Genomic DNA, 24,673 nt, shown 5'->3' on the forward strand with positions numbered 1-24,673 from the left:
TATTGATGATAGCCATTTTGACTGGGGTGAGGTGGTATCTCATTGTGGTTTTTATTTGCATTTCTCTGATGGTTAGTGAGATTGAGCATTTCTTCATATGTCTTGGTTGATGTCTTTTGCTTTCTATTTCTTTGCTGTGCTTGTCTTGCTTTTTCTTCTTTCTTTTATTCCTTTCACAGCCATCTATTGAATACTTAATCCCATGCTAAGCACTGAGGATATAGAGGTTAATAATACCATTCCCACCTTAATGGAGTTCACAATTTTGTGGGAAAATGGAATGTAGAAATCAAATACACCATCGAATGTAGAAATTAAAATTATGAGGATGTCTGCACAGGGACTTTACAAAGCAGAGCAGAGATGGATCAACAAAGGCCTTATGGAGAAGAGGAACTGCTGAGCTAAACCTTAAATGATAAGGGGATACGGACCACAAGGAGATGCATCTTCTGTGGAAAGGATCCGTGATGACTCAGAGGCACAGAAGCAAACTCACAGCATGTTGAGAAGAAGAAACCACAAGTAATTCATAAAAAGAAAAAGAATGGCAAGAGTTGACGTGAAAATTAAGGGGAGAGGAGAGCTCAGTCATACTGGCCTCAGTTTGCATATGCCACTCTCCTTTTTAGAGTGGGAGCAAATTTTCAAATTATGTAGCCATCCCGTTATTTCTTGTCACCTAACCCTAACCACCCTTGTGTCCCTTACTGACTTTACTATTTCTACCAAAGGGACACTGTCATATCCCTCAAATGAATTGGAGCAGGATGAAAAGTTTGATAGATGAGAGGGAACTATTGAAAAAAACTGTAGCCTAGAAGTGACATGGTTATAGCTGTACTTTAAATTCACTCATCTCATACATATGTTGAATGGATTTTCATGAGATATTACATTGGAAAATAATGATGTTAAATGTTCCTTTTGATATTAGAATGTTTAAGATTTTTTTAAGATGTGAAAAAGCAAAACTTTTAGGAAAGGTGAAGAATTAGATCTGCAGCAATATATCTAAGCAATACCAAGACTGGTTAATATTTACCTAATAGACTTATCCTTAATGTATACAATTGTTTTTCAAAAATCTTTTTCATCTGATAATGGTCTGACTAGATAAGTAGCAAGTACCAGTGATAAGGACAGAATTATAGGGTCTCATTCAAATGTGTATTATTTTACCTTGAGAAGGAGTCCTTTCGGAGTCTGAAAAGGAGCTGATTAATCAGCTTTCAATGAGGTCACGTTACTATTAGTAGAGCTTGCTCAGTTCCAGGAACAGACTAGGGATTTTCAGTGTTCAACTTCTCTCTTGTAAATACAAAAAGCCATAGTAGGTAATAATAACTTAAAATTTCTATGGACTTCTACTCTATGTATAAATATTAGGGTGGGATCTTTATTTTAATTAGGACTTCTAGAAAGGATTTGTGTTAGATGGTGTTTTTTCTATGATTCTACTATTTCCTTGATGGAGGGTACAAACATGCAATTGACCTATTTGCTTTTTGTTCAATCATTTAGAAAAATATGCTTTTGGGGAATGTATGTAAGGCAAAATAGCTTGATAACTATATCACATGATTTCAACACTGGAAAAAAAATATCCATCTGAGCTTCTACTGAACTGTTGAATGACATGACGTATGTATGATGTGTGAATTCTCAAGCCGATGTATTCAGCCTAGGGCTGCAGACTTGTTCTCAGTCTAACACGGGTTGTTTATTTGCAATGATCAAAGAGACTGTGTGTTGAATCGTGAAGTCTGATTAATAGTTTTCCTTAACATGTCTAGTCTCAGAATAAATGTACATCAAGTCCTAAAATACACATAGAAAAGGCTTTAAAATTTCTTTTTAATGTAATGATCTATACAATCTCTAACTGGAATTTGGAGAGCTGGGGCCAAATACCACTACTGCTCTGATGCCAAAGCTGTTTTGGAGCAGGCAAGAAATAGAGAGTATCTTTTCAAAAGACTACTTTGCTTCTGTCCTTCTCCATAACTAAAAGTCAGAGCTTTTTGCCAGGGAGGAGGAGAGAGCAAAGTTGGGGGTGGAAGGGAATGATGAAGAAGGCAGTGGGGGCAGTTGTTTTTCTGTGCCTGCTGACGTCAACGAAATTGCCAGATGGCATTTGAATGCTTTGCAAAAAGACAGGAGCCTTTTATTATAGCTGTCACATGGGGTTTCATTCATTTGCATTCCCAGAAGTGGTCTAAAGCTTTCCCTAACTGTAGGAGTAATGAGGGCTCTGTACCTCTAGAGACCCAGAGGGCCTTTTGTAGGATGTTGTTACCTTAAGTGGCTCTGATAAGGGACACATGCTCAGAGAATGGCATGTTTCACTGTCAGCTTCAGAGGGCCGTGAACTATTCAGCTTCAATTAGGACTATAATGTGATCATTCAAAATGTTTTCTCTACAGAAGGTCTTTTGTGGGTTATTATATCCCTGGGAACACACTCGGTAGCACCTGAAGGATCTAAATGGCAACTCTGGGCTATAGAACAAAAACACGGGTTCTGTGAATTGCCCCCAGGATTGAAAAATACCTAAAGTACAAAAGATGTGTGCATACCTCCAAATGGCTTCACCCTCACCATCTTGCCCTTGGCCTCACCGTGCTGCCTTGTCATCCTCATGCTATTTGGAGGGACCAAAATAAAAAAATTTTAAAAACTTTAGAAAAGCTGTGGGTCTATTTGTAGAAGAAAGAAAGGAGCTTTGAAATTCCCAGAGCTGCTCTCAGAAACTGACCCCAGGGCTGTACTCTTGAGCTAGGCTGACCTGTCCTCTTCATACCTCAACCCTTCCCACTGCCAGGAATTTTCATGTTTTACTTGAATGCTTTGAAAATTCTCAAACTTTTAACTCAATGGGTTATCGAGTACATTCTTTTTTGTAATATACTCATTTGGGGGACAGTTAATTGGACACATTGATTTCTACAACCAATTTGAGAATGAAAAAATAAGTATAAAGTACTTTTACCAGAGAAAGTTTTTGTTATTGTTACTATAACTCATATTACTCTTGGTAAATGATTTAGCATTTTAAGACTGAGCTGCATTGTGTTACCCAGGTCTCTTCTTCCTATTACCTGAAGTCAATGACATGATTCCCTTAAGAGGTATAAGTTTTGATGGCAGTAGATCTATGTGTTATGCTGAAGTGAGAAGCATCTAATACACCAAGGGAATTGAAGGCTGGAGAATGTAAGTGCTTCAAATTAGCTTCTGTGTATTACTTAGTTTCAGTATTATGGGACTGATCATCTCAGTTTAGTGAAAAATCTTTTGCCATCTTGTCAGTGGCAACACATCACATGGATGTTAAGACTACTATCTCACGTGAGGAACAAACCTAGAGCAGTTTTCCATGTGCCCTATTATGCTGCAAATAAAACAAACAAATACAATCACTCTTACCATTCCATGCCCCAAATACATAGATAGGCTCAGCCATGGAATAGTTTCCAAATATAAACAGTAAGAGTGGAATTGCTGGAAAGTGTGCTCATCTCAATTTAATTTCCCTTTCTGCTTCTGCTTCTGGATTTAGGGAGATTTAGGAGGTGATGGTGAAGTTTATGAAAATTTCCAGTAGCACCTTTCAGCTTCCTTGATCCCTTTGCCTCCTTCTCAACGGCAGGGAATAGGGGCACAGGTAGGGGCATGATCGGTATTATGTATTCATGAGCAAATCCAGATCTAAGAGATGGCAGGTCAGGAACAAGGAACATAAAACCCACATTAAAGAATAATTCTTAGGAGAAAGGAAGTATCAAGAAACATAATCCAACTGGGTAGGGTGATGGTAATTAAAAAGGGAGGACTATAAATCACGAACTCCCACCCCAGGGAGTACCAAGGTGTTATGCAGACAGAATCAAGATTACCAATGCATTTATAAATACATATTTCACACAAAGTATACTTGGGCCTAACTTTCAAGCGTATTCAGGTCATGGTAGGTCTGTTATACGTTGTGTTCATGTTTCTCCAAGAATGCACCGGAGGGAAGCTGTACTGTTGGTAGCAGTGTCCTACTTTGCATATTCCAGCTTCCAGTCCCCTTTGAAAGTACAGAGCACTTGTCCCAGGCATAAGTAGTGCCATTGTTGATATTACAATGGTCATCATTTATTGTCACTATTCTAACATGTTAAGGTTTGCCTGAACATTGCTAGAATTAGAACAATATGTTCCTGAATGTAACTCCAGGTGATAGTCATTTTTGCCGTATTATACTTGTCTGCTCCCAAAGTCCAGAAACGGCAAGCTCATGATTCATTTATTTCTCAGCTATAACAGATAATGCTCTGTTAATTTATCTCCATTAATTACGAAATAAGTTCTAGGCTGTTCAGTAACATATTGCATACATTGGGCAGTGCTACAATTCAAAGACAGTATAAAACCACACATATAGATTTTACTTTGTTGTGAATGTACTACCTCGACAAAGAATTGAATAGTCATTGTCAAGCCATCTTAGAGTCAAACTATCATCCAGTCTTACTTTAATGTCATCATTTTCAATTAGAAGCAGTTAATATACAGTTTTTTAGGGCCAGGTATCTCAGTGCTCAAGCCATCATCTGAAACAAAATTACATTTTAAAAAAGAGATACCACAGGGGCACCTTCATCCTGACCCACAGATAATCTTCCCAGGCCTAAGGCAAATGGCTAAAATATGTGCCTTGTTAGAGATCAGAAGCTGTGGTGCCTGCAGGGTGTTCTGGGCTGAGTCCTAGGAGAATCGCTAAAGGGCTGGTAGTCGTGTTATTTGTTTCCTCAAACTCAAAACCTCTGTACTAACCTCACTCAGAGAATTCAGATTTCAAAGAACATGCATTTTTAACTTATCTCATGAGAGGCTAATGGATAAACCAGACTGTTCATGTACTCGTTTTTCCTGAGAAATATCATTGTTAAACAGATTATAACATTCATATTGGCTGTTCAGCACTCTGTTTCCGGAGTAGGACAGTCTACCCAGGCAAAGAAATCAGTGACTAAATGAACACATTTACTGATTTGGTAAATGTTTTTATGTACCTAATGGGTACAAACAAATAAATCATTTCAATTTAAGTAATGACTGACATATAATTAGGGTGTTATAGGAGGGCAGATGATGGGTAGCTTACCCAGTTGGGGCAGGAGGGTTCAGAAAAAAAGTTTCTGGAAGAATTAAATGGTAATGGAGTTGTAGGAATAAACCAAATGAAGGTGGTGGTGAGATATTTCCCTGGAAGACAGGGAAATTAGGAGAAATAAGTATATTTGCCAAGATACACATGACTTAAAAAGAAAAATGGCATGTTGAAAACATCAGTAATTGTTTTGGGAGCAGTACTTGTGAAAAAAGAGTGGTAAGTTCCATAGGTGGTGAAAATGGCAAGACTCAGTGATTAATGAAGTGAAGGACGTGAGGAAGGGGAGATAAGTGTTTCTAGAGTGGATGATTTGGTGGATGTTGGAGGCACTGACTGAGATTCCACATCAGCAGTTTGGGAGAGTCAGGTCAAGTGAGTTTTGAATGCTAGCCTTTGAGAATCTATGTTGTATGTCTCCAAGGAATCTTACAATAGTACAAGGCTCTGGGCAGAGCTTTGGGGTGGGACATGGTTTAGGAGTTGTTATTTAGAAGAAGTGGTATGGATTTCATGAAAGTGTGTGAACAAGTACAGAGAGAGTCTACAGAAAGAAGAAAGCATGGGCTAAGAGGTGAAACCTGGGGAAATGGTTTGAGAACAATGGGAAGTGAGGGGAAAATTTCCGAAGATATAGAAACAAAAATGTGCAAAGAGATTGATAAAGATCTAGAATGGCTTGATATCTTGGGAGCTCAAGGAAGAGAGATTTTCAAAAATGAGTCACCGATGCTATAAACTTCTATGAAGAAATCCCATAATGTGGGAACTGAAAAGTATCCTTTGAATTTGGCAGTTAAAATCCACTGTAATATAACAGCAAGAGTGATTACAGGCTTCGTTCTAGAAAACCAGCTCAGTGGATTGAATGGAAAGTGAGAAAATGAATATACTGATTACTAACTGTTCTTTTAAAATTTGGGGTAGAGAAATTGGACTATAGTTGATAGGGGTGCTGAAATTGTGGAAAGAACATGGCATTAAAGCATATCCCAGAAAAGGAAGGGATGGAGTGTGTCTAAAAATGTGGAACCTGGGTAGATTTATAGGCAGAGAAGAAGATGTTAGTATCAGAAGTTTGCTTGGGAAGTATAATTTCAGAGTAAAGAGACTCAAATGATCTTAATGGTTACTGTCATCTAGCCCTTAGCTTATTGTGTCCTTTATAAATGTCAGGACTACTCTGCCAGCTTCTTTTGAAAACTCAAGTTGGCCAGTTAGGAGTGATTGAGTTGCACTGAAATGAGCTCTTCTTTTCCAGCTGTTTCTTTGTAATATTCCTTATCATTGCTATTTACAAAAATATTTGCCACAATCGATGCTTCATGACAAACATAATGTTCATTATAGCATTTTCAGTTTATGCCTAACATTGCAGTACAGATACCAATATATCTTTCAAGCAGAAAGGCAATCATTTACAATCTGAGGTGGATTATATTTGTGGAAAAGTGGTGAATCTTATCTATTTAAAGATTTGATTTAAGAAGATTTTTTTTTTATTATTACCTGAAGGAAGAAAGAATATTGTCTTCTAAGACCTTGCAGGATACTTATGTGCTGATTACAGTGGAAAGCTCAAAGGTAATATTTTTTTTAAGAAAGCAGGAAGATTGACTGTAGTTCTCCAAAATTACCTTTTTTTGACAGTATGAAGGATCAGCCTGCACTAAATAAAAGGAATTAAGTGTTGAGTACATTATATACTGTATATAATATCAAACTACTATTTAAACAATATGTCAAAAATCTGTGTACTCTTATTTTTTTTCCTATGTCCTGGTATTTCCCAATGGTGCAAATGTACCATGACTATAAAGAAAGCCACTTTCTATCAAGTGTGCCCTTATGCTTGAGTATTAATCATATAAAGGAGCCCTAAAAATAAGCAGTGGGCCACATAGTCAAGGACTAATAAAAATCAGGGAGAGCATCTAAAGGAAGTTTGTATATTATGCCTCTCCTTTAATCCACACTCCGTTTTTATTCATTGCTCATGGGAATCTGTGTTTGCCAGTCAGTTGAGCCTGTCTACTGCAGGCAGTCAGTTGACTTAAGTAACATGATAGTCAGTAGGAGGTGGTAAGGACTTGAAGGGGTCTTGTTTGACCTCTAAGGGCAAGATAAAGCATACTTTGTAGACTGATTAGAATCATCGAGTTTCTCTACACTTTTGAGAACCATTTGTAAGAACAGCATATTGTGTTAAAAGGCAAAACTCATTTATTTAATAATTCTGCTTTTTCATTTTGCGCAGTATGGTAAGTATTAGATGATTTAAAAAAAGAACAAGTATAAACATCATCCTTGCCCTCCAATTCACAGTGTGGCATGAGATTCAGTCTCAAACAATTAGCGATACCACTATATGATAACAAATGTGGGAACAAAGTACTGGGGGTTGTGAGTCTTAAGTAATCAATTTCGTGCCAGTTTGGGATTGAAGCTGAATATTTTTATACTTTAAAGTTGGATCTTGATCATTTATACAAATACATCAGAGAAATGAAGTCCTAGATAGAAGAGCACTGTAAGAAAAGGCATGGGGTTGTGGTAGCATATTTGGGGAGATAATCCAGGATAGCTGGGGATGAGAGACATTAGCAGGGCATATGGGAATGTATCTTGGGCAAGGGGGTTAAAAGTTAAATGTCATGCTAAGAAGTTGAATCTTGCTCTATAACTTTGGGAAACCATCAAAGAAAATAATATAGCAGCATATTAATAAATCTGTATTATGAAAAATTGAGTTTGCAGTAGGAAAAAAATTGGAAGAAAAAAACTGCAGCCATCCTCATGAAATAACGAGAGATGGATTAAGGCAAGGATACAGGGCTTTAAAAGAAAGAAGTAGTTGATAGAGATTCTTCAGTGGAAATTTTCTGATGCAGTGACCAATTTGATATTGACGGTAAGAAAGTAAAAAAAAAAAAAAGGAAAAGTTAAAAAATGTCAAGGTATCCATCCAGGATTTTTGAATGATTTTGTTGTTAGCCAAGATAGGAAATAAATGAGGAAAATAAGAGTTTAAAAGATAGAGATGAAGTATTCTATTTGGAAAAGATGAGTTTGAAATAACCAGGTGATGTCTTGGGTGGAGCTGTCCAGACACCAGATAAGAACACAGGCCAGAAATGTTGATGTTGCAGCTCCAGGTCAGTGGGTATTCATTATAACACTGGGAGAGAGCTGGGAGAGAAGGGTATAGCTTAGAAGGGAAAAAAAAAAAAAAGGAAAGAAAAAAAACAATAAATAGGGGCAGCAATTAAAGAGAGAAGAGGCAGTAAAGCAGAGTTACTTCTCAGAGGGACTAGAGAAGCCAGACCAGGGCAGAGCCAAGACAGGAGAAAGAAGCTATGGTGCTGGGCAAAGGGAGACACAGTCAGGATTATCATTAGATATTTTTATTAAGACATTGATGGTATTTGATAGGGAATTTTATTTTATCAGGAGAAAATATAAATCAGATTGCCATGAATGGAAGATTACATACCTTTAAAAAGGCTAGGGGACAGGAGAGCTCTCTTTCCAGGGGTTCAATAGATTAGAATTTAAAAGGAATGGATAGCACATTAGATGGGGCCAAAGAACAATTTTGTTCGCAGGGCAAATGCTAACAATGTTCTTAGGTTGAGAAGAGGGAGAAGTGGAGAAAAAAGAGAGGAAATAAGAAAAACTTGAGTCAAAAGAAGAAATGTGCTGTCCATATGAAAAGGATGAGATTAAAATTACAGACGTAGGGGACAGGTATTAATAACAAAGAATGTTACATTAAAACAGTTAGAAGAAAATCAAGATTTATGAAACCCTACTTTTATTTATAAATGTATATAATGCTAAATTAAAGTTTCCAATAAAGGATTCGATAATTTTGTATATTTTCCACCAAGAACTGGAGAAAGACATTTCACTTAAACTAATTAGGCACCTTTTTGCTGAGCATGCCTAAAGTTGCTGTGCAAGTAGAAAATAAATATAAAATGATTCTTCAAAAAGCTCACAAAATTCACATGTGTAATAGAGTGTGTTTACAGGGAAAGATTTTATGAATGGCATTTTGATTATTACAAATGATTTTGAAGGTCCATAGCATGTGACCATTTGCAGTAAAGGCACAAATACAGATAGTGTACGGGGTGCTGGTATTAGAAGTGAGTCACTTGGCTAGAGTGAAGCTAGCCATTGCTCCACCAGAGTCTGTTGAACCGAGGATAATCATATTTTTTTATTGTTTCATAACATTCTGAATATAGGATTGTAACTGAGACGAGTTTCTTAAATTTAAAGAGATTAACCCAGACCTGTAGACAGATAAATTAAAAAATTTTATCTTCATTACAACCAACTTACCTACTAATTACATATACATTTGGCAAAATTTTATGTTGTATTAGTTATTTTCAACCATGAATAAAAGAAAACTTTACTCAAACTAGCTATAGCACTAAAGAAATACGATTTTTCTCTCGTAATAAGAAGGCCGGGAAGTGAAGGCTTCAGTGTTAGTGAATTCATGGCTCAATAATGTAGTCGACATAGGGTTTTTGACTCTCTTTACTTTTGATACTGCTACACTAGGCTTCATCCTAAAGCTGATTCCAATTGTGATCCAAAGATGGCTGCGGGCAGCAATAATGCTTCCTTCTGGTAGGAGGGGATTTCCTTTCCTAGAAGAACTAAGCAAAGTTCTTCTCATGTCTCATTGATTCACTGATTAAGGCCTACCCATCCTTGGCCAAATTCCGTGATTAGTATAGAAAGTCTATCACAACGTCCACGGTATATGGATTGAAGATAGTTCAGGATCGGGGCATTTCTCAGTATCTCTGGACATATTCACCTTGATGTCAAAATGCTGCTAGGGCAACTATCACATCTGTTGATTGATCCATCAGCTGTGAGACCTGCTTGATGGACATCTGAGAAGCCGTTATCCTCTTTTGGACCAGCATAGTGTGTGGCTCATGATAGAGACACTATAGTAAGTTAAAATTATTTGTTATAAATATTGACACCAGCAGGAAGTTAGTTTCAGGCTATTTTTAGTTAGACCTCACTGTATATTAATTTTAGTCATTAGTTCGCCATCACAATCATCACGTGAAAGGATTCATTGCTTACTGCTCTATGTTTGTTTTAATAACGCTTTGCTTATTTGTTTCTATGGGGATGTTTTAATTAACATTCTTGTACCATACTTCCATTCTCACTTCCTTACTTTAAGATGAAATAAAACTAAAATGGATGGAAACAATAGCTAAAGAGGTATCCCTAGATCTTCCTCTTTATCCCTCAGGGGATGGGAGAAGTAGCCCACAGTTTTATCAGCAGTTTTATAAATTTTAAGATTATAATCTTAAAAGATCATTCCTGAAGTTAGTTTGTCTTCTTTGCAGAGATCTTTGTGTTAAAAAAAAAAAAAAACTGTGCTGAATCGCAACAAATTGTTGGCCACTTGTATTTCTTAAATATGCTGGCATTGCTATACTAACGACATATGGAAGCACTGACTAAGCTAACAGTTATGTCTACAAGGAAGAAAACAAATTTATGACATAAATGTTGAGTGACTCTTTATTATGACCAAATGACTTATTTTCTTAACTGATTCCTCCTTTACTCAGCAACAAACACAGTGTTGCTAAATATGAGGAGTATGGTATCAGTTTGAGGTGCTTCTCATGCAAATCTTTTATGATCCTGCCCAATATCTGCCTATTAAATGTCTTGGTGAGCTACTGGGGTCTGCTGATCCAAAGATAACCATATTTTATTATCTGAATGTCTCATAACATTATGAATATAAGATTATAACTAAAACTAGTTTCTTAAACTGAAGTAATTAACCCAGACTTGTAGACAGATACATTATAAAATTTAATTTTCATTACCACCTAAAAGGAAAATGAAGACAGATGTTTTCCTATTAGCAACAGAAGTCTCCACAAAGAGCCCTATACCTTTTCCTTCCGGGAGCAAATATTCTAAGAGATTTGGCTTAAGCACAGGAAATAGGGAGAAAGAATAAATAGCACTTTTCTTGATGCAAAATGTTAGCAATCTTCCCCGAGACTTAGTTCTGGGAAAACTCTAATATTTGATTTTCAAAAAAGATGTGAAAGAAGGGAGTATATGATGTATTCTCAGTTTATTTATGACATTAATAAGGTCCCCCTTGATAACAAGAGCTTAAATTGGTAAAGATTAATTGAAGGAAGAGTTTCCAAAACTAACAGTGTGTAGCAAATGGGCAAAGCTATTTTCATATCAAAGGTAAGTGACATAGCAGGAAGAGTTATCCAAAATACTGTTGACATGTTAGTATCGTAATTAATAGTGTAGGTCCAGACTACTGGGTTTGGAATTCCACTTCTGTCACTTACTATCTGTATAACTTTGGGCAAATTACTTAACCTTTTGTGCACTGGTTTGAAACTTTGAAAGTAATTAACTTTACATGTAATTTGTAGAGCTGTGAGTACCTTGGAAAATCAAGAAATGATATTGCAAACTTTTAATATTTTACACAAATCTTCTTTGTGTGCAAAATTGTTCACAAATAAGCTCACCTTATCCTGTAAACCAGATAGAAAGAGGCAGACAGTCAAGTTCTCCTAGAGGCAAGGGACTCTCAAGTTTCCTACTGGTTTGGGGGGAAACAGGAGGATGGGGAGCCCTGAAATACATGTTTCAAAGTAGAGACTTCGTTTTGGAGCTATGAGTGTTCTACAGACTGAAGATTTTGAGGGAAACACCAAGAAACTTGAGGTCTCTATATTTGAGTGATGGGTATCTGCGACCAGTCCTTCTCCCTTCCCATGCTTCTCTTCTCTGGAGAATTGGTCCTTTTTTTATTTAGTCCTACTTTGAGGAGAGATATAGATGATAATAGTGACTTTGTTCAGGGCAGCTATTTTCAAAGTGTGTGTGGAAAAGAACTACGTGGCTGGATGTAGTTCTCTTTTTTTTTTTTTTTTTTTTTTTTTTTAAAGAGTAAATTTATTTTTATTTTTATTTTTTTTTTATTTATTTTTTATTAATTAATTTATTTATTAGTTTCAGGTGTACAAAACAAGGTAATACTTAGACGTTCATCATTTATATCCCTCATACTGTGAACCCCCCTCCCCCCATCCACTATCCCTCCGACCTCACACTGAACCATCACATTATATATATAAAATTATAGTTGGCATTCATTAATGTTTAGCTTCTGATGTACAATGCCATGATCAGGTATCCACAGTATCCCTGAGGTGGTCTCCCAAATAGGACGCATGTCCATCGGATACCCAACAAAATCTTTACAACATTATAGAATACCTTCCCCAAATTAATTTTCAAAAGAAAAACCCTGAGGCCATCTTGTGGTTACCAGCTGCTTCCAAATCCCTTCACCTTTCCCCTTATCCCCAACCCCCTCCCACACACCCATCTAACCACTCTCGGTTTTTTCTCTGCGTCCCCAAAACTGACTCTGATTAGTTCATTCACATAGTCTTTTCTTTAGATTCCATATATAAGTGAGATCATATGGTACTTGTCTTTCTCTTTCTGACTTATTTCACTTAACATAATGTTCTCTAGATCCATCCATGTTGCTGCAAATGATAAGATTTCTTTCTTCTTTATGGCTGCGTAATACTCCATTGTATAAATGTACCACAGCTTCTTAATCCAGTCATCTACCGATGGGCATTTTGGTTGTTTCCATATCTTGGCTATTGTGTAAAGTGCTGCAATAAACATAGGAGTGCATACAGATTTTTGAATTGGAGTTTTGGATGTAGTTCTCTTAACCAGAGGCAGTGGTGATACACCCACAGGGTTCCCTCAGTTTCCTCTTTTATCCTCTGATCCCTTTCAACGCCTTGAACATTTTCCACTAGGTTGCAAGCTACTTGAAGTTAGCAACCCAGATGCATTCATCTCCACAGCCCTAGGGTATAGACAATACCAGCTACCCAGTAGACGTTCAGTTAATATTTGTTGAACAAATGAGGCAGAAATTGATGTTTCCCTTTGTATTCCTTTTTTCAATCACACCATTGATAAAATATATTTTGTCCTTAAAAATATTGCCATGTAATTGACTAAGGGTGCATTTGCAATGGAAAACTATGCTATTGTACCTATTATTAACTGGTTGCATAAGTTTTTGTGAAGTAGCCTAGAAATTTCATCTCTGTTTATAGTATTATTTCTCTGGAAAAAAATGCATTGGTAAGTTCCAAAAACAATGATTTACAAGTGTTTTAAAATGTGGTCTATTTATAAGTTTGGAAACCTTATTACTTAGTTTATGGTATCTTTGATTAGTTGTAGAAACTAGAATTTATTGAGCTTTTGAAATACATTTATGAAGTGTTTAATGTTATATTAAAACAATTTGGAGCTATTAAGACCATCCACTCGCCATTTCTGCTGTTTACATTGTGGAGGGCAACGATCACGTGTATCAAAAGGAGAACATTTTCGTAGACTGTTGGTCTGACCCAATATGGAATTATGCACTAACAAGTGAACTATCCAAATTTTCTTTTGTGAGGAAGGAGCACTCGAGATTTCTGAGAGATGGAACTGAGACAATATTGTGGACAAAGTGAAGAAGATTATTACAAGAATACATTTTTTTTACATTTCCCAGTATCAAATCAGTTGACACGTACAATGGATTCTCCTTAATTTTGCTCTCACTGTTCCCTTCCTTGTCATTCATTCTGCAAGTATCTTCGTTTTTCATATTTATTGCTGTGACAGCCTTGGTCAAATCTGTCTTTTTTGATGCGTGACCTTAATCTTCCTCAAGCACTGTGCACTGTTCAATTACATCATTCTCCTCCTCAGACATCTTTCATCAATCAATTACCAACTGATAGAATTAGAAAACTTTGTCTTTTATTCTGGGGCATCTGAAATCTGGCTTCATATTTCCTGTTCAACCTTATTTTCTCCTAATAAAAAGCAGAAAGCGTCTACGTCTGAGAGACTAGTCTACTAAAGGAATCCTACATCTGCCTTTCTCATGCAAACTCTGACGTCATGCTTCTTCAAGCTCACCTACTCTGCACCTGTTCTTCCACCTTACCAGGGTCTCCAGTCCAGTTATCCAGTTTCCTTTCTTTCCTATCTGGCAGGCCCCTTCTATTTTCATGTTCTTGCCTTTTTTAATATAAAATGTCATGTGCAGTCATTCTCCTTTATATCTCTAACCTCAACATCATCTGTATCACTCTCTTAACAAGGGACTCATGACTAATTCACAGAGTAAATAAAAGCCAAAGTATAAGAACTCCAACTTCTCACCTGTAAATCTACAAACATTCTTCCTTTTTCTCTGTTATCATGAGAAAGGTATTGCCCACTGTGAAAGGTTACTCCCCCCACCCTCTACTTTCTTCTCTTGGACCTTGATCTTTATCATCCCATTGTCTTAACTGTGTTTTAACCCCTTTAATGTTTATGCTCGCTCACTTGCTCACCAGGTCTTTAGAGCCTGGTATCCCTCTAGATACTGACATATCTCTATTTTCTTCCAGTTTACAGCTAGTTTTCACCAAATAGTTGCTATACTGTCTTCATTTTCATATCTTCTTTTCATTGTTCAAATTATTGCAATGTGACTTATAGCCTCGGTGCTTCACTGAAAGAGTTCTCTCCAATGTTACCAGTAAACTTCCAGATACTAAACTAATGGGTATTTTTCATAATATATTAATCTTTCAAATTCATTGGTCCCTGCTGACCACTACTCCCATGTTGACAAAAGCATTTCCTTGGCCTGTTCAACCCTACATTCAGAGTTTTCAGTTGTCCCTTCTCATGTTCCTTCACGAGTTTCTCTTTTTCCTGACCCTTAAATGTTGGTATTGATTGTGGCTCTGCGCTCTGTCCAGTTATCTTTTCTCTTTATACACTTCCATGTTAGGGTGTTATTGAAATGGCCATATCTATGCCATTAATACCCAAATGTGTATTTCCAGTCCAGATATCTCCCCTAATATGCATCTTGAATCATCCCATGAATATCACATATTTGCTGAAAGATGAATATCTCAGCATCCATACCAAAACATATTCTTACTCCTGTGACCCCCAACTTAGGGAAAGAAAGTACTCATCTGCCAAGCCAAAAGCTTGGAAGTCAGCCTGATTCCTTCCTCCACACATAATGGATAATGCCACTCCCCTGCAGAGATTTCTCATTGCCCTTAGCAGTTCATCAAAGCACTTGAATTTGTCTCAAGTTTCTCACATGATCTGTACCCTCAGACCTCTCAAGACATATCCTTTTCTTCTTCTTTTTTTCTCTTTTGTTACTCAGACATAATTGACATATAGCATTATATTAGTTTTGGTTGTACAACATTCAATATTTTTGTGTATTGTGAAATGGTCACCACAGTAAATCTAGTTACTATCCGTCATCATACGCAGTTACACATTGTTTTCTTTCGATAAAAACCTTTAAGATCTATTCTATTTCCAACTTTCAAATATACAGCATAGTATTACTAACTGAAGTCACCATGCTGTACATAGACATATCCTTTTCAACCTGAAGCACTCTGTACTTCACCTGGACATTGTCCTCAGAAGGCCATTCATTCTCTACCTCCAGTCCCTTTATGATTTCCTCTTTTCCCAGAAAATACTCACCTGTATATACTAATCCTATTTACTCTTTCCACATATGTACCAAATTATAGAAAAATACGTAGAATTGCTTTCTTTTATCAGTTTTATTACTTCAGTTTCACTGTTTTCCGGATAGTAGTTATTCCACAATCAGTTTGTTAAAATATAATTTTTATTCATGAACCCAGTACTCCAAGAACAATTCTTAATATTTTTATTTAATTTTAAGCTTAAGATTAGAAAATAAAATTGTGCTAGAAGGTTAAATGTTTGAAGGTGGCTTCCAAAAAAATATTTATTTATTTTAATGGACTATCTTGGACACTGTAGCTTGTTTATCTTTTTACATTTCTTTAAGGCACAGGACTGGAGAGAGGAAATTTATGTAATTTTGGAGGCTTGGAGTATGCTACTTACGATTTCCCTCATTTCTAATATTACCGAGTGCCTAAAAAGTACCAGATACTAAACTAGGCTCTGGGGTTAAATTGGTAAATGAAAATTAGCATTGCCTTTGTCTTCTTAGCACTTTCAGCCTAAGAGAGGAAGACAAACTCATCAAATGATTACACACCAAAAGGTGAATTGAAAGCTGTCAAAAGTGCTACGACAGAGAGGTTCTATAAATACATCTGCAAACTGGTCAGAGATGCACACTTTCTCTGAAATTATAGGTCCAAGGCTTTTTCATTTGGTTGTTGTTGTTGTTTTAATCTATAATGTTTTTATTGGTTACATGCTGAAATTATAATATTTTGAATGTTTGGGGTTACATAAAATATTAAAATTATTTTCACCCATTACCTTTTACTCTTTTTTAATGTGGCTACTAAAATAATTAAAATTACGTCTGTAGCTCAAATTTGTGGTTCTGCTTATGCTTCCATAGGATAACAATATTTTAAAAGTTTTAATTTTAGCTCTCATGTTTAGGTCTATGCTTCATTTCAAGTAAGTTTTTGTTTATAGTGTTCATTCTTTTCTTTGTGTCTGTTTGTTCTAACATCATTTGTGGAAATAACTGTTCTTTCCACATTGAATTATCTTGACTCCTTTTTCATGAGCATATATTTGTAGTACTATTTACACACTCTATTCTATTCCAATTATCTAGAGTATCTTTATGCCAACATCACTTTGTTTTGTTTGCTGGAGCTTTATAGTTTGTCTTGAAATCAGGTAGTGTGCATTTTCTAAGTTTCTTTCAAGCAATTATTTTGACTATTCAGAATCTTTTGTATTCCCATGTAAATTACAGCATAAACTTGACAATTTCTTTTTTAAAAACCTGCTAAAATTTTGATTGTCTTTTAGGATTTAGAATTGAAATGCATCTGACATGATTGTGTCCATAGAAATTTCTAAGGCAAAAAAAGCTACTAGAACTAATAGGTGAATTTACCAAGACTGCAGAGTAGGAGGTCAATTGTCTTTGTGTGTACCAATAATGTAACATTAGGAAAATTTAAAAAAAATTTAATTCCATTCATAATAGCATCAAAATAAAATATTTAGGTATCAGTTTAAGGAAAGTGTGTAAGATTAGTAAACTGCAATCTACATAGCACCCCTGAGAGAAAATTAAAAAAAAAAAACACACAACTAAATAAATAGAAATACCAAATTCAAGGATTGGAAGAATACTCCATATTGTGAAAGCATCGATTCTTCCCAAATTGATCTATAGGCAAAATGTAATTCAATCCTAAAACCTAAATGACAATCAAAATATTAGTAGGCTTTTGTTTGTTTTAGTTTTGGTGCTTCTAGTGTAGGAAGTATAGGAATGCCCCCAACCGGAATTCACATGGGGACCAGTTTGGATGCTACTGTCACAGGGCAGAGCAGCTCTTCCCTAGCCGCAGTAGAACAGATCAGCAGCATAGATAAGTGCCCATTGCACCTGAGGTGGGAAAGACTTTAGTGCTAAATGAAAATGCAGATGGAACAAATGCTGATGAAGGCTCAAAAAAACCACTGTGTTAGAATGCATATTTTGATGGTTTTTGTTTTACGAATATTTTAATCACAATAGAAAATTACATAGAGAAATTAATTTAAATCAAATTGCGTATGAAAATAGGTCATGTTTATAATGTGTATCCTTTAAAAATTGAGAAAAGTGACAGAAATGAAATATTTGTAACTGAGACGAATTCTTACTGATGTAATTATGGTTTGACTTTAACAATGATCCTCAGAGATATAACACAATTTAAAATATTTTATTACTTTCTACCCATCATCTTAGGTAAATTGTTCTTTTTTTTTTAGTTTATTTTCTTTTTCTGTGCAAAAAAGAAACTAAACTCTGCCTGCTAATGAAGGAGCAGCACTCATTCAAAAAGATGTTCAGATAATTAGAGTTCTTTAAAAAGGCAGAATACTGCCATCTGTTGTTCACTGAAACTGTTTTTAGGCTAAGCAAGTAGAAACCTCCAGTTCAAGTTTAATAGCAATTCTTAAAATATGACAAACAAAAGACGATCAGAATGCATCAACTTACGTGTTCATAGTTCTTTCAGATATTCCTAATGTTTCCTATAATATTTACAAACTGTGCTCAATCAGAGAATCCAGTTTCTTCCAATAGCAGAAATAATGACGCTTTTTATTTACATAGCAATTTATACTTAACCAAGCCTTCCCACTTCATTTGCATGAGCAGTCAGATGAACAGCTCATTACCTGAATTCCTCATAGGTTTGCCAGCCACTTCATCTGTCTAATTAGAAGAAACAAAGAACCAACCTAGAAATCAAAGGGCAGCTGTTATCTTCTCAGAGATATAGGTGTTTACTAAAGTATCAAATTTACTGAGTACGTTTTATTTCTTAAATGATAAAACAATATTCTGTGGTAATTATTATTTTTGCAGATGCGTGGTAAATTTGCTAGTGTCTGGAAGGTACTTAGAAAACATAAACAGAGGGACTGTTTTAACAATTTTTGGCTTATTGGCAGATAGATTACAGGGAAATATATAAGAACACAGGCTGTGTACTACATCCCATTTGGTGGCATGGAATGTTCTTAGAATGTCAAAAGAGAAGGAAGTAAAGAATTCTGGTAACTGCTGGAGTTTGTTGTGTCTCACTTCTCAAATGGGGCTGAGCAACAGACACGTTGTTGGAAAGCGGTTTGATGAAGGGTCCTATATGTTTTTCTCCTACTGTACATACATATTATCTTAAGGAGAAAATCCAAATGTAAACTCATATTCCCTGCCAGAAAATTAAAATAAGCAAACATCTGCTTCCTTAGGATGGCATTAAGCCAAGGTTCAGCCTACAATGAGTTACTGCAAAATTTTCACATGATTTCATTTTTTAAAAATTTCCCAACCAACTTCAAGTCTAAAATTATAAATGGGTCCTATGAAAACATAAACACATATGCAATTTTACTGGCTTGGGGGTCAGAATCAGTAATATACCAAAGATCCTTTATCGAATCCAGCTCATCTTCAAAATGAATTTAGTACATTAAAGACCAAGATACTATTCTTCCTAATATCACAGAAGGACAGCCTCCCAGAGAAATATTTGGAGGATGTGGGGTAGAAAATTACTTTAGAGATGTAGGAGGAGACAGCTTCCAAAAATTCATCAGGCATCTTTTCCCAGCATTGAAGACTCAAATTGAGTAAGAAAAGTCCCAGTGACTCTTTCCTTTATGTGTCATCCCTTACATTGTTTATTCCTCTCTTATCCCAACTCCCTTTTCACCCTGAGAATGTTCTTCTCATGCTGTTTGCCTCCCAGGGTGCCTCCCAGGATGACTAAATACAAAGAAAAAAAAAAAAAAAAAACTTCCAACAATGGAGCTAAGATGCCTGCTTTTAGACTTGCTTTTGCATACTGTATTATAAATCACACTAGTGCAATCAACCGTATTAACTGAAACCAGGACTTTTGTACAATTACTTTCTAAATGCCTAAATCTCAGAACTCTTAATCTTAGAACTCTTTAATCTTAGAACTCTTGTGAATATATGGGAATAAGGAATACGATCTGTATGGCTTTATTTACCTTGAATAAGAAGTGAAAATATTTGTTTTCTTGTTTTTTGTTGTTGTTGTTACTGTTGGTAGAGAAATCGTGTCTTTATGTTGCCTTCATTTATAAAGAAACTACTCATCCAGTGTAAGTAGAAGACAAACATACATACACAATATGCATCCCTTTGTACACACAATTTTTTTCAGTGTAATAATAATAATAATAATAATGATAATAATGATGTGGTTATATATAATAATCGAACATGTGCTGTGAGCCAAGCACTCTCCTGGGGTCTTTATGTGCCTATCTCATTTAATCTTCAACAGTACTACACAGTAGCCATTACCCCTTTTGAGAGATGAAAACACGAGCTAAGAAGACAGGTGAAGTCCCAAATTTCAAATCTGAAATAGTGAGCACAGGCAGTCGGACTCTAGATCTTGTGTTCATAAAGGCCATGTGTACTACCTCATAAAACAAAACTTTGATATTGATGAATAAATAAAACTTTCTCTCTTGTATCCCAGTTCTTTATAACTTTGTTTTCCAACTTCTCATATACACAACCTTCCAAATTACACACATGATGAAAATATGTACTTGTACCTTTTGCATTCCATGTGCTAATTCATATACCAATCAGGACCAGTAGTTGGTATGTGAATGTAAGAAATTTTTAAAACAGATAATCATGAAAAGACAACATATATTTTCTGTACCTCTAGAAATATATTTTAGCTTAATACATATAAATATTTAGACTTTCACACATTTTTTGATGAAGAGCCAAGACTGTTTCTCTCTGACTGTATGTCCCCTATATTGATTGGAATTCCAAGTTGTCTTTCTTACATGCACCATATCCATACTTCCTTGTATACTACTGCCAGGATCAGGTGTTTTTTTGTTTTTGTTTTTGTTTTGTTTTTACAGTGGAAATGACTTAGACACTTGGAAGCATTCTCAGTTGAGAATTTTTCAGATACATTATCATTTTCTTTTTGAATCATTACTGTTGTATCCCCACTACTTAATTTACCAGAAATCAATGTTAGAGCCAAGAAAATCAGTTATTTTTGGTTTGATATATAAAACTGCACTTTCCTCCACTGTTTATCAGACTTAAATTCCAGATTTTCTATTTAAAGGTGGCAATCCAAATTTGGTTGTCATTTAAACAGTGTCTGGGGAATTATACTTGCATTTTCTTAAATGTTAAATATTTCTATTATAAGGAGAGTCTGCAACGTAGAATGTTTTATATTGCTTGGTTACTTTTTTATTTTTAAAGGAAAAGATTTGTTTGATCATTTGCACCATAAAAAAACTCAACTGTGGTTTTATGCTTAGTGTGGTTCATTACTGCACTCAAAGATGATTTCAGGCTGTTAGCTTAAGACTCTTTTAAAGTAACTTTCATATAAACTTTACCTTGAGTATTTATTATCTCTATCTCAGATTTCACAAGTTAAACAAAATATTTCTGAGTATTATTTGGTATACTTAGAAATTTAGTTATATTATTTTTAAAGTTGAATAGGTGTGGAACTAGCCTCTGTGTGAGTCACTCCCTTGTTTCATATTTTGTACCATGTGTGAAAAAACTCTACCATCAACCAAAGCTCCTCTCCTCTGAAATTCTTTAGTAGTTACTCCCTAGACAAGTCGGCATCTTTGTAACTTGCCTGCTGTTTATTGAAATAGCAGCCAGTCTGTCTTTCAGTCTTTCAAAATTTGATGTGTGGTTAGTCTTGGCGATTCTGTGGCAAATGAATCTGATTGTTGGTTTTAGATTTCATGCCTCATTGAAGCCTTTAGTTATTTGAGCCAAAAAGTGGTGATAACTTCTTATGTGTGAAACAACTTTTGACTGTTACACAATTCTATTCTTGAATCAGAAAACCAATGAAGCAAAGACCTGACTGAATTATAGTAGGGAGAGTTTTTCAACAGTAAAAGTGTTCACTTTGCTTTCTTAGCCAATTCCAATATGTATAATATGCTTCTTATTGATTTGAATATTGCTTTTGATTTCACTTGAAAACCTTTGCTTTCACAAAAGGTATGGAATAAATATCACTGAAATCCATAATGTGCTTATTTTCTAAAGTCTTATGTTAACACTAATATTGACTGATAAGGATGAGTTTTCAATTCTGTTTCTATTTTAAAGTTACTTTAAAATTTTTTAATATTTATTTTTCTGAAAATAGAAGAAATACATGTATTATTTAAAAAATGTATTATAAAAAGACTTAAAATTAGACAATTATAAAAAGACTTGTTCTCATACCAATAATTCATTAAAAATTAAAACCCTAATTGTCAGTGAGCATCCTCTACTTTCTTCCAGATTTATAGATTTTATATAGTGAAGACATTTTGAGAAAACTTCTTTAATTGTTAATTATCAGAGTATAAACTGTTGATCTGCTTGTCAGAAAGTCTAAAAATGTATGCCCAGAAAACAAAGTTCAACTTAAATTTTTAACTTTTTAAGGAAACAGTGTGGTGACTTGTTAGTTTAACTTTATTAGAATAATATGGGTAGGAATTAATATTACTCTTTTCAGAAGATCATACTGTTTTTCAGAAGCATAATAATTAGAGATGCACTTGAAAATACATGTTGAAAATACATCCCTAGGTTAGGAATGTTAACCTAGCTCAGTGGCATCTCATGGCCATTTTTGCAGTTAACAGTGTAGGTGCATAAGTGAAATATGCATAATTACATATCTAAAACTATCAGTATTACACTTAAATTTTTATATTGGTTTATAATATATACTTAGGCCTTCGAACAGCAAAAAAGCATGGCCCAGTGATTAAATAGAGCATTAAATACAGATACACTTAAGAACAACACGAAAAAGATCAGTAATTTTTTTGGTGTACTGGTTTAGTGCTTGAGCTGTAGAATCAGAGTACTTGTGTTTGCAGCCTGACATTTCCATGTTCCAGCTATCTGATTCTAATTTTGGCAAGTTATTTTTACTACTAAAAATGAAGTTTAGAAGAGTGTCTACTTTGTAGACTTGTGCTTCCACCATTATTATTATGGTTACTATGATTATTCTAATGGTAAAAGACCTAACTTTTCTATACAATACCTTTACAAAAAATGTATCCATTACATATAGCTATTACAAGATTAGATCACTTCATGGATGTTGGTGTTTTTATAACATATTTTCTGATTAAAAATAATACATATTAACTTTTTTATGGCATACTCCCCCCTCACTAAACAATATTTTGTGAGTAATTGACCAAGTAATCATTTATAGATTTATCCAAATCTTTTAAATAAGTACATACCCCTTTATAATATAGTTAGAACACAACTGTCTTTTTAACATTTTTCTCTGCTGATACGCATTTTTGTCTACATTCTTTGGTTATTGTTATCAGAGCACTTTTGTACCCTTTCTGTCTTTGTCCTTATATTTTTACATATCTGTTGGTTTTCTTTAGATGTCTGCATTGTTTTGCTGGATCACAGCATATATACATTGAAACAACAAACTGATAGACTCAGCAAAATTTCCTTCCAAAAATATTCAATTGTGTTTTATTCACTGTTTATTTCCCCAAACCATTACAACTAATACTTCGTGCTATCAGTCTTTTATTATCATTCCATTTTGATAACTTGATAAAAACAACTTTTGCTTAATTCACATTTTAATGTTAGGGAAGCAAGTACCTTCTTATATATTTTTTGATTATTTTCATTTTATTTGAATCGTCCGTCCAATCCCTTTATCAAAGTTTGTCTTTCATTGATTTTTTTAGAAGCTCTTCATTTAGATATGTTTTTGTCTTCTCTGTGTGGCAAACATTTTCTCACAGACTGGCTTTTACCTTTGCTTAATGGTATATTTTCTTATTAGGAAGTTTATATCTTTATTTAGTCAGATCTGTCAGCTGTTTCCTTCAGAGTTTATGAATTCATATTATTTTTTAACATTCCGAGATTATAAATTAGTCCCATATATTTTCTTGTAATAATGTTATACTTTTCTGTATTTAAATCTTTTCATCTTTTGAGTTTATTTTTAAGTCTGTTGTGAGTCAATGACTAGACTTTATTTTTTTCCAACGGCATAGCCAAATTCATCTTAGCCTCTTATTGAAAAACTCCAGAATTCCTGCAATAATTATTATATATACCATTACCATTATTGAGCACTTACAATTTCCAGCACAAGATTAAGTGCTTTACATATATTATCCCGTTTATTCTTATAATCATTTTCTGAGGTTGGTACTATTACTATATTCACTATACAGATGGAGAAATCACAGCACAGAGAACTTAATACTTTGCCAAAGATCATGCAGCTAGAAAGTGGTAGGGTAAGGAATCAGCCTAATTCCAGACCTGCACCCCATGACTGTGTTATGCAATTTAAGATTATATAGACCCCTTGGACCTCATACTATGGCAACATTCCAATTGTAGCAGTTTTCTGCAGCTGCCTTTATCTACCTTCTTGGCCTTGAGTCTGTCCATGTTCTCCCATGCTCTCACACCTTCCTGCCTGGACTCTGGCATTACCAGCAGGGTGGGGAACATTCCTGTCCTTATTTTTTTTGTGCTCCTGATTTCTTCAGCAAATACAGAGTGATGACTTTTAGTCATATAGATAGTTTGGAGGAATATGATGGATGTATCGCAGAATTCCGGAACTAGAATTTCTATTCTTACCAACCACAATCAGAGAAACAGTTTGTGAATTTGAACACAAATACAGTTGCTTTTTGAACAATTGTTGGTTGAACAATTAAAATATACTAGGCTAAAATATCACATGGATTTATCACTAACAGTAACATTTTAGAGTAGATTAATAATGTTATTT

General features: G+C 35.0%; 1 protein-coding gene across 2 annotated transcripts in view; it reads left to right on the forward strand.

Annotated features, from left to right (window-relative positions):
* The window catches only part of PDE3A (phosphodiesterase 3A), a 280,237-nt gene that overhangs the window by 200,029 nt on the left and 55,535 nt on the right, over nucleotides 1–24,673 (forward strand). The gene's annotated exons all lie outside the window — the stretch shown is intronic.

Source organism: Rhinolophus hipposideros, assembly GCF_964194185.1.
Source record: "Rhinolophus hipposideros genome assembly, chromosome: 9".
Lineage (NCBI taxonomy): Eukaryota > Metazoa > Chordata > Mammalia > Chiroptera > Rhinolophidae > Rhinolophus > Rhinolophus hipposideros.